The sequence below is a fragment of the Sorex araneus genome, chromosome 1 (assembly GCF_027595985.1).
Source record: "Sorex araneus isolate mSorAra2 chromosome 1, mSorAra2.pri, whole genome shotgun sequence".
In the NCBI taxonomy this organism is placed as follows: domain Eukaryota; kingdom Metazoa; phylum Chordata; class Mammalia; order Eulipotyphla; family Soricidae; genus Sorex; species Sorex araneus.
In genome coordinates, this window is record NC_073302.1 from 246,667,107 (window position 1) to 246,678,037 (window position 10,931).

Below are 10,931 nucleotides of genomic sequence, written 5' to 3' on the forward strand. Positions count from 1 at the left end.
TGGTGGATTTCTGTATTCAAGGGAGGCTTTCAGAAGAGATAAAGAGATTAGAGTGCAAAAGTTCAGAACTTATTAAATTAACAGCATGGTTTCACACTCTTAAGATTTGGTGTTTAGCACTGGGGAGATGACTCAAAGAGCTTAAATTCATGCTTCTCATGCCAAAGCCCTGAAATTGATCCCTGATACCACATGGCATCCCAGCACTGCTGAAAGTACCCGCATCATAGGACCATGGTCCAGTAACATCAGCCGATACCCCCCAAAAAAGGAACAACAAAAAAGATTTGGTGTTTACAAATAGTTGTCCTCCTGGCCATTCTTTTCAAAGCCAGGATTTGAATCCAGTTGAGGAAGACAAAGATCTTGAGAGTAGTCATTGTTTTAAAATAGCAGTGACTAGCTCTGGTCATAGAAGTATTTGAAAGGTTTATAAGGGCTGTATGTTGTTTCAAGATTGCCTATTTTAATTGTAGTTTAATTTAATGGAAATTATTTACACTCTGGCATAAGAATTTAGACAAGCACATTCCACATCCGGCTTTCTCAGGGATAAGTGAGGAGTGGAACTGTGTCTCCGGAGAGGCATTGTCATGTTGGCAGGCCCTTCTGTCAGCTTTTATTATCTATACCCACTTGGTCCTGTCATTCAGACTGGGGATGCAGAAGGCCTTGTTTCCATATGACTTTAGTTTTGTTTGTGTTGCTTTGTTTTCTCTTGTTTGTGTTGTTTTGGGAGGCCACACCCAGGGGTGTTCAGGGCTTACTCCTGGCTCTGCTCAGGGATCACTCTTGCAGTGCTTGGGGGAAAGCCAGCCTTCTGTAAATTAGACTCATAGGAAATCAGGCAGCTTTCTCTCCTAACTGCCCAGGAAACCAAGGAATAGCTCCTGTGACCAAAAACTCCACCCATAGTGAAGACTCTATTTGGGGTTGGAGGGGGGGGGCAGTTTGGGCCATATCTAGTGATGCTTTACTCCTGGCTCTGGGTTTACTCCTGGCTCTGCGCTCAGGAATCACTCTTAACCGTGCTTAGGGGACCTTATGGGGTGCCAGTGGCCATTTGCACTCTACCTACTATGCTGTCACCCAGGCCCCCAACTTCTCTTCCAAGTAAGGACCCCTCAAGAGAAGGAACCAATCACACAATCACAATTTCTTCTAGTTATTCCATCTTTAGCCTTCTCGTGCCAATAGTCACATAGGTTTTAGTTGGGATTTTTGACTTCTCTTTTGTAGGATGCTAATTGGAAGGTCTGAAAAGTGACATGACCCAGTTTTTTTTCAAGAAGTGTCTAGGGCTGCAGTGTTGAGAGTTGGTTGTGGGCAGGAGTGAGACCATATCAGTAATATAGAGGAGACATAGTATTGGCTTGACCCAGAGAAATGGGTGAAAAATGATCAAATTTGGTGTTTGATCATTTTCAAGAAAGAGTCCATGTTATTTCCTGAGAGACTGGTTGAAGAGTGAGAAGAAAGAAGGAAGTCAAACACTTGCCATAACTATGCTGCTGGACCCACATGAGGCTGTTTCACTCGGGGCACCCCAGAGGGGGGGCGTGAGAGCCCTGCCCTCCCCAAGGGACCCAGCCCCAGTAGCCAAAAATCTCCAGAACCCAACTGCCACCCTGCTCCTGGATGCTCTCCACACACTCGACTGAGCCTCACCCTCGAGTGAACCTATTCCTGGACACTGCATACCACACACCCTACCCATACTCCAAGAGTACTGCACCATATTAGATGGGGTTCAAAGTAAGAGGCAATCATTCTTAGAGGGATTTTTTTTTTTTTACAGATCATCATCATCATCTCATTGATTGTTGATTTTCTCGAGCTGTCTCAGTAATGTCTCCATTCGTTCTAGCCCTGAGATTTTAGAAGCCTCTCTTTACTCGTCCTTCCCAACGGTGTTGCATTGGAGGCTCTTCCAGGGTCAGGGAATGAGACCCATCATTGTTACTGATTTTGGCATATGAATACGCCACGGGGAGCTTGCCAGGCTCTCCCATGCGGGCAGGAAACTTGGTAGCTTGCCAGGTTCTCCGAGAGGGAGAACAAGGCTATAAGAGTCTCTTGCCCCCGAGCCTGGCTGTCTTCACTGGGGCCCCTCGAAGGGGGTAGGTTGAGTTTCCCTCCCCACCCCGAGCAGAGCCCCGGCAGCTGAAGACCTCTGGAACCCAGCCACAGCCATGCTCAAGGCCTCTCTCCACATGTTTGGACGTTCGGAGAAGCCCCTTACATGAAGGAACCAGCAGAGGAATCCAGGTGTGCGGGACCCGGGGCTGAGATCTCCAAGCCTGCTCAGATCGAGACTGGGCCTCTTCTGCCCAGATCCCCCATTTTCCAGTAGCTAGGTGATCACACCCAGAAACTTCCCCTGGTGCCATTTAATTCTGTCAATGGCCAACATCCATAGACTATAAAACCAAGTTATTGATTTTAGAATTTTTAAAAAGTCATTCCTTAAACTATAAATATCTTCAAAACAATAACTGCATTTTTGTTGCATGAATCAAGGTGTCTAATTATAAGAAATTAAGAGAAGGGTACACCTATGAAAGGTCCAACTGCTGTATATGTATCTATTTGAGGAGACTAATAGCTCTGATGGCAGTATCATTATTACTCTGAATCACAACCTAGGTTCAAAGAAAGTACTTATCAACATGAAAGGTAAACTTTAGCTAACCTTTTTAAAGTTTTTTGTTTGGTTTTTGTCTTAGGGTCACACTTGAAAATTGGGAGCAAATCTTTTTGCCTTACACTTCTGTTATTTTGTTCTGAGTTCAAACAGCTTTGTGACACCACAATATATAAAACATGAAAATATGGCTGCTCTGGTGGAAGAGTGGAGGGACCCTAATGAGCCCTGAACATTCAGCTTATTTGGTATCTTACTTGACACCTAATTCAGGGTTCCTAACACTTTGTAAGCTTCTGCTGTAAATCTAAATTTCCTATTTAAGTTTTACTGAGACCCATAATCTTCTCTCACCATTTTTTGGGGGGTGAGTGGGCCCACATCTGTGGTGCTCAAGAGGTACTACTCTTCAAGGTATATATGTATAAAAGCATACAAGGCTCAACTTCTAACAACATGTTAGTGATCTCTATAGAAAGGTTTAAAGGTCCCTGGGTGGAATACAACAATCCTCACCCTCTTTCCTCTAAGAATATTTTTTGTAGCATTTTCAGTGGTTTTTCATAACAAAGAATACAAAATGTATTATTTCATTCTGCTTTGGGGCAGGGATGGGGGTTCAGGATAGAAACACCCGAAATATAGTGGTGGGAAGCTGGAATGGTGGTGGGATTGGTGTTTGAATATTCAATGTAATGAAATATTGTAAACTACTTTATAAAATTAAAAAAAAAGTCAAAGGTGAAAACAGGATTGGGGTTGAGGCACTTGGGAGAAGGGAACTTCCATTAATGTGCATGGGAAAGATGGTGCAGCAGAGTGGGACAGGTTTAAGGCAAAGTTTATTTGTGGTTAAAACATTAGGGGCTTGGGGGCAGCCAAGGACTATTCTCAAGCATCACTCCTGGCAGTGCTTGGGACCATATGTGCTACCAGTATCAAACCAGGCTCAGCATGCAAGACAAATGCCTTAACCTCAGTTGTTCTGTCTCCCTAGCCTCAAGAGCTTAGTTTTAAACATATGGAGCTTGATGTATCATTAATCATCATGTACAGGTGTCACATAGGTTGTAACTTCAGAAGGATAGACTGCTCCTGAATTTTCCATGAATTTTCGTGCCTAGTTTGACTGCATGAATCAATCAACCAACAGAGGAACAAACTCTGTTGTTTTCTAAATGGCGTTAGGAGAAAAGATAGGCTATTTCTAATGCTAGCATGGGTTGGGAGAGGGAAAACAGTAACGTATTTGGGGACAATCATGAAGGACAATTGTGTAATGGGTGACTGAGGAAGAAGAGAACATTGGTGTCTTCTTTGTCTCAAGGTTAGTATCTATGAGTCTTGGGAGGTGAAATGTTTATTGGGAGAGACTTGGATATAGTACAGTGGTTAGAGCACTTGGCTAGCATGAACATGACCTGGGTTTGGTCTCCCAACAACCCCTGGGGGAATCAGGAAGTCCCTGACCCCACAGGCCTGAGCAGGTTTCACCCTCAGGCTCCAGCAGGCTTTGGCTCCTGAGCAGCTTAGCAGGCCTCTCCCAAAGAGAAATATTGTTTTCATTGGCTTTAAGAACAGTCATAATGACAATTCCCTCTCCCCTGGAGATGCTGTCAGACCTCGGGTTAATATATTGCCATTGTGGGTGAGGCATTATCTGTACTTATCATCAATGACAGTCCCCTAGTTTATACAATATGTATAATAGTAGAGACAGTCTGATAATTTTAGCTTAGATTCCAGAGACAAAAATGACAGGCTTTGAATTTCTGATTCTACAACTTATCAATGTTAAGACTCCCACCATACTCTGTGTTTCATTCTTTTATCTGTATAAATGGTCAGAACTTTAGTGCCTGTCTCACTGAGTCACTGTGAGGATGAAATCAATATATTAAGAGGTTTAGAATTTTCTGGCGCAGTGGATTCTACATGTGATAGTTATTATAGCAAATACTGTCAGCTATGTGCTGGGTGCTGCGATGAACATTGAATCTGACATAATCCCTGGCCGCGGACTCACTGATAGTAATTGAGATGGATTATCTCACAGGGAAGGAGGGAAATGGGTTCCGAAAGCTCACTCAACTCTGGACTGCTGATGGGCAGTTCTGAAATGAACAATGAGCCAAAAATATCCCCCCCCCCCATTTTAATCAAGGTAACGGGGTTTATGACAGTTCTCGTGTTATTGTTTAGTACTTGCAATGGGACTTCCCCTCCACCACTAGTAAACCTGCCTGTCTGTCCCGCGGTCCCTTACCCCCTATATGAACTTACTTCTTATTGTTGTCGTTTATTGTGTGTTTTTTTTTTTTTTCTGGCTCACACTCACCTTTGCTCAGGGCTTACTCCTGGCTCTACACTCAGGAATCACTCCTGGCAGGGCTCAAGAGACCATATGTAGTTCCAGGATCAAACCTGGTTCTGTTGCATGTAGGATAAATGCCCTACTCTCTGTATATTGCTCTGGCACTAATGAACTTTAAGACGGGAAAGAATTAGATCTTTTTCCCTTAAGGTGAAAATGAAAACTATATACAGTGAAGGACAGGATTGTTAATTGATAATTCTTCTGAGATGTATTCATTACTGAATAAATGAATAAAGCAATCACTTAAATATTTGCTGAGTATTGCTGATGTGTCAGAGGAGTCCTTCAATACTCATTCACTTTTACCTGGATGAGGAATAATTCCTTATGTAACTGGCATATTTGAGGGGAAAGTTAGCTTTTTATCAGAGGGTTTCCAAAGAAAGATATTTCAGGAACTTAATTCATTCAGTAAATAATCATGGGTGCTGAGTACTGAGCCAGAATCTAGAAACACAAGAGAGTAAGACCCCCGGTTCAATCATCAGGTGGTCGTCTACCCTGCAGAGACACACAGGGGAGTCCATCCATACTCCCAAACTAAGCACTTAACCCAGTTTCGAATAAAGTTGGGCTGTGTTCCCTGAGTCATCGGACGGGTAGGAGCTGCCAGATTCAAGGTAGAGGAGCAGAAGGACAGAGTTCTATGATTTAAACAAGCCCCATGGAAGCCGTCATCCCAGAAGCCTTCTGAGCTCAGAGCCAGTTTTTAGAAACTGGACCTAGTGTTAGTCCACGAAGATGAACTTATCTCAAGTGGTCAGCAGAGGCAAATGCTGTTACCCCAAAATGTTTTGAAGTTCACAGTATAGCAGGCTGGGTCTGTGCTGGCCAGAGCTCTCCCTGGGAGAGTGGGATTCAATGGGCACTTATTTTCAATGCCCTTAGCCAGGGGGACAGTTGGGCCCGTTGAAATGGAAACCATCTACCCCCTACATGAGTGGCAGCCAGGGCCCTGACTCACAGCCATCGCTTTGGCTAATGTGGATGCCCAGCAAGTACAATATGTTTGGGGCTTTTTTCCAGTGTCAAAGAGTGGATGAAGTGGGAACGTTGCCCAGTGAGAATCAGCCTCAGATGCCTGGGAACAGGAATAGCTGTTCCTTGTGTCAACAAGAGGCTTTTTTATGTGTGTGTGGTGGAACTAAAGAAATGCAGCTCACTTACTGGTTTGGCTAAACTTCAAAATTCTGTGCCCCCTTCCCCCCCACCTCTTCCCAGGAACATTTTGTCCATGTTGGTGGCTAAAAGGTGACGGCTTTCACATAGAAGTACAGCAGGAATTATTTAAGTGATATAAAAGGAAGAAGTACTCGGAGAATGATTGAATGCAGGGTGGGATTCCAGTGTAGGGGCTGGGGTGAGGATTATAAGAATCCATTTGGGTTTAGGTGCTGTCCTAGGAAATAGCTGAAATGCCTCATTTTTTTTTTTTTTTCTTTTGAGATCTGTGCTTTGGGATTCAGAAGGAAAGAAGAACCTGAGGCAGCATCAGGGGCCTTGGGTGGGTGAGATGAGAGAAGAAAGGTGAGGGCAGCCCAGAGAGAGATGTGCAGGATTGTGGCAGTGGTGGGGTGGGGGGGTGAGGAAAGTGGAGTGATTTGGAATGAAGCCTCTTTAAGAGGAGTCTCGGGGAGCAGCTTCCTGGAGGAGGGCTAGGCTGTGAAAAACCATGAAGGCTAGGACTGAAAAAGTTAGACTTTCCTCAACAGGCAACCAGAAACCATTTTTTCCCCTAGGTTCCGGAGCCTGGTGTCCTGCTGCAGTGACAGGACATGGCGGTAGAGAGAAGACTCATGGATGGACGTGAGCGTCAGCATTTCCCAAGCTCTGGGAATACTCCGATAGGGTGGCTGGAGAGAGGGGGAATGCTTATAAAAATTCACATCTCTGGGGTCAGAGAGTCCAACGGGTAGTGCTCTTGCCTTGCACACAGCTGGTACCACATAGAGTCCCCGAAGTCCCACAGGGAGTGATCCCTGAGTGCTGAGCCCGGAATAAGCCCTGAGCACTGCTGGGTATGACCTGAAAACAAATAAACAAGAAGATCCAGACCCCCCTCCCCCCAAATCTGCCCCCAGTTGTTTTCCTCTGGAAGATCTGGGGGAGATGGGTAACATAGCCACTAGTAGTTTTTCCCACCAGACTGTGGGACTACACTGGGGATACCTGGCTGGGCCCCTGAGAACATGTGTAAGGGACTGCAAGAGGGAAGCCTGTGTGAAGGACAATAGCTGCAAAGAACCACTGAGAATGTTAGCGCTGTGACACTCTCTCGGGCTCAGGAGACAAGGATGCCAACCCGGCCTGGCAGGGAGAAGACATTTTCTGTGCCCTTTCTTTCTGGTCTGATCTACATCCAAGGTGTGTGTGTTGTGGGGGTGTATGGGTGTGGGAGAAGGGTCGCCAATGCAAGGCAAGTGCTCTGCGGAGGAGCTCTTACCCAGCCCCCTGTTCCCATCCTGAAGGGCTCGAAGCCTGGAGAATCAAAAAGAAACGAAAAGTGGATGGAGGAGAAGAGAAGCGGTTCACAGGCATGAGAAGGGGATCACTATCCCGCACAGCAGACCCTGGCCCACCAAAGTTCCCAGCAGGAAAGCCCAGGGTGCTGGCCACTGGTCTCTGTCCCCTGGCATCACTGAGGACAGTGGGGGGCATGGGGTAGGGACGTCATGTTAGCTGGAAAGACTCCCATGAGTCCTTACCACCCTGCCCTTGAAATTCATGCCTGAGCTGGAACTTGAGCAAGAGTGATTGATAAGGATAAGGAAGATTGAGTGGTTGAGCAGTAGTTTTCTCTACCCACTTAAGATGATCTTCGGGATTCCATACTGTTGAAATTTTTTATTTTATTTTATTTATTTATTTTTTAATTATTTTATTGATTCACCATGTGGAAAGTTACAAAGCTTTCAGGTTAAAGTCTCAGTTATACAATGCTCAAATACCCATCGATACTGTTGAAATTTTATGTAGTGGCAAGAATAGAAAACAAACCAATTTCAGGTTGGGGATAGCAAAAGATAAAAGATGTGCTTTGGTCATGTCCTAAGTAAAGATGGTACCTATTTAACGTATGGATTATATATTGGGCACCTATCTTTGGAGCAGGTAAAGTATATTAAAAAAATAATAATAACAACTACCAATCGGAATAGTTGAAAGTGAACTTGGGCTCCCAAGATGAGAACCGCAGTCATGGGGTAGGGTATCCGGTAGCTGAAGTTTGTTTTGGAGAGTTTTTCTTTAGTGTCCCAAAGCAGATGTCCTCCAAACAGGCGGCAGCGGGTTTCGCTGATTAAAATGAAAACAAAGAAACTGTTCATCATCGGAGCTGACAGTTCAGGGAGAACCACCCAAGATGTAGATCAAAGGCGCCCAGAAATAGGAAGGTGCCTAATACAGATCTGCAGCCAGTGCCTCTCGTGTTGGATTCGATTAGCTACTCAGCGCAATACATTTTTTAAAATTTCATTTTGCTGATGAAAGTCACCCCGGAAGCCCGAGCCAGCCCTGTCCATGCCAGGCGAGTGAGGACCCGGGGGAGCCTCGGGCAGGTGGGGAGCCCCGAGCACGTGGGGCGGGTTCACGAGAACCAGAACCAGCGTGTGGACCGGGCGCCCCGGGCCGGCTACGCGCCACCTGCGCGTCTGCTTGGTTGACGCCGCCGCGAGGACCATCGTCCCCCCGCTCCCGCACGCGCTCCCCGGAGTAACCGATTCTTTGTCCTTAGCTAAAGCCAACAGCCGACGGCCCCCGCCGAGGGATGCAGCTCGGCCGGGACTGGGGTCCGAGGGCCGCGGGGAAGGGCCCTGGGCCAGGGCTTCCCCCCCGCGCTCGCGGCTGCACCGTCGCCCACTCGCAGGGACACACACACCCACGCCTGGGTGCAGGCGCGGCGCCCGCGGGTGCGTCCACGGGTCGCCAACGTCTTGAGAACGTTGTGCCCTCAAGAGGCTCAGACTCAGAAAACAGAAAAGTTGACCGGAAAGTGCAAGAGAAAGAAGCTCCCTGGCCAGGGGAGGAAACTTGGTATCAGGATTAAGTATGGCTCCTTTTGTGGGGATTTTGCAGGAAAACTGGATCTTTGTGTTACTTCTCCAAGAGCCTCAGAGGATTCCCATTTGTTTCCCAGAGGTGCCTTGTTAGTTTAGGGTCCATTTGTGTTGCAAAGACAAGATGAACATCTTGCATTCCCACTTAGGCCTGTGGGGACTGTCCAGTTAAGGCCTTTTACGTGTTAGACTTCAACAAATGCCTAATTATTGCCCCACTGTCTCTTGGTCTCCTGTGCGCCCGAGGTCTGGGAAAGAATTTATGGTCATGGGAAATTGTAAACTTCTCCAGGTTCAGAGACGGGCCCAGAAATTTTGCAGGGAAGTTTACGCTGCAGACGGGGACAGCTAAAATAGAACTGGCAGAAAGGGGGCTTCCTCGCTCACTGCGATGGGCCATTAAGTCAGCAGAACCTGGAAGGTTTCAGCCTTGCAAGCGACCCTCACGCCGCTTGGAGTTTTATGCATGAGAAAGGAAATTTCTGGGGCCGCGGGGAAAGGCGTTACCCGGGCCAGGGTCGGAGGCGCTCGGAGTGACGGCCCGGCTGCCGGTGCATACATAGCTCGGTCGGAGGCCAGGGGCTGCGGCGCCAACCCCATTGTGGCCTCCGCCTGGCTGTCCCCCGAGTCCACCCGACACTTCTTCCTTACTCCGAAGTAAGGAAAAACCCGATCCTTTTCGTGCTCGTGCAGGTATTCCTGGGACGCGATGAGACTAAAGGGCGCAAAACAGTTCTGAAGCTGCTTCGGGGTCGGAAGCTGGCGTCTCAAGATCCGAGGAAGAAGAGGGTGTGTGCAGAAGGGAGCGGCCAGGAATCTCTACTCGGAAAAAGGAAGGAGAGAGGGGAAAAGGCGCGTAGGACCGAAGGGGTTAAACAGCGGCCATTGCGCAGGCGCAGAAGCGGACCTGATGCCGGAAGGCGAACCGGGCGGCGCGGGCGGAAGCCAATGCAAAGGACTCAATTAGCCTAGACTTGCATCTGCTTTCGTCGTCTCCCACATGGTCTAGCGGTTAGGATTCCTGGTTTTCACCCAGGCGGCCCGGGTTCGACTCCCGGTGTGGGAACGCCACACTTTTTAAAAAACTGAATTCCACGGAGGGCTCGGGTAGAAAGGCAAAGACTGATCTCTTTTTATGTTTTGCTTTTTAAATATACTTTAAGCTCGTTGAGAGCACAGAGACCGGGGTTGAAAGGAACTTAAGATCTTCCCCTGCAGCGGGCGTGAGATTCAAGTAGTTCCCCCCAAACTCGGTGCGGCTGAGATGCCACACTAACTGCAGTGGGAATCTAGCGTTTGAAAGAAAGGATTGCAATTTAAAGTGAAATACGAGGAACCCACCTGCCCTAGGCTGATCTGTCCGCAGTAATTGCTCCTTGGCCAAAGTGCCGGCTCTTTGAAAGTTAAATATGCATTGCAGGACTCGATGAGTTGCCTTTTAAGTGGCCTGACACCAGTTATTTGCAAAGGACGACAAGCTTTCCAGAAAAGACATATTCTCGGGAGCAAAGTACTTTGGTGTACAATCAGTCTATTGTGTGCGATTCAAAGAGCTCAAAAAACCAATCGGGGAGAAAGGGGGAGGGGACGGGAAGCAGTTTATGACAAATATCGTGGAGTGAGTAAGGGTTGACAATATTCCCTTCCCACCCCCTCCCACCCCTCCCAAATTCACTTTTTTCTCACCCCCTGCCACTTATTTGACACATTGCGTGGAAGAAAACTTGAAGAATTCATTTTTAGGCTCAACTAGAATTAGATCTCTCTGGACTGATGTATGGCAAGACAGTTTCTAAATGTTACCAAGAACACTGTAATCCCCTACCCGGTACCTTACCTCTGCAAACGCTTGCCG

At 47.1% G+C, this 10,931-nt stretch overlaps 1 non-coding gene across 1 annotated transcript; it reads left to right on the forward strand.

Moving 5' to 3' along the window:
- The first annotated feature begins 10,070 nt into the window (after positions 1-10,070).
- TRNAE-UUC (transfer RNA glutamic acid (anticodon UUC)) lies at positions 10,071-10,142 on the forward strand. The gene has a single exon. It is a non-coding gene; the product is annotated as a tRNA-Glu (tRNA).
- The last annotated feature ends 789 nt before the right edge of the window (positions 10,143-10,931 follow it).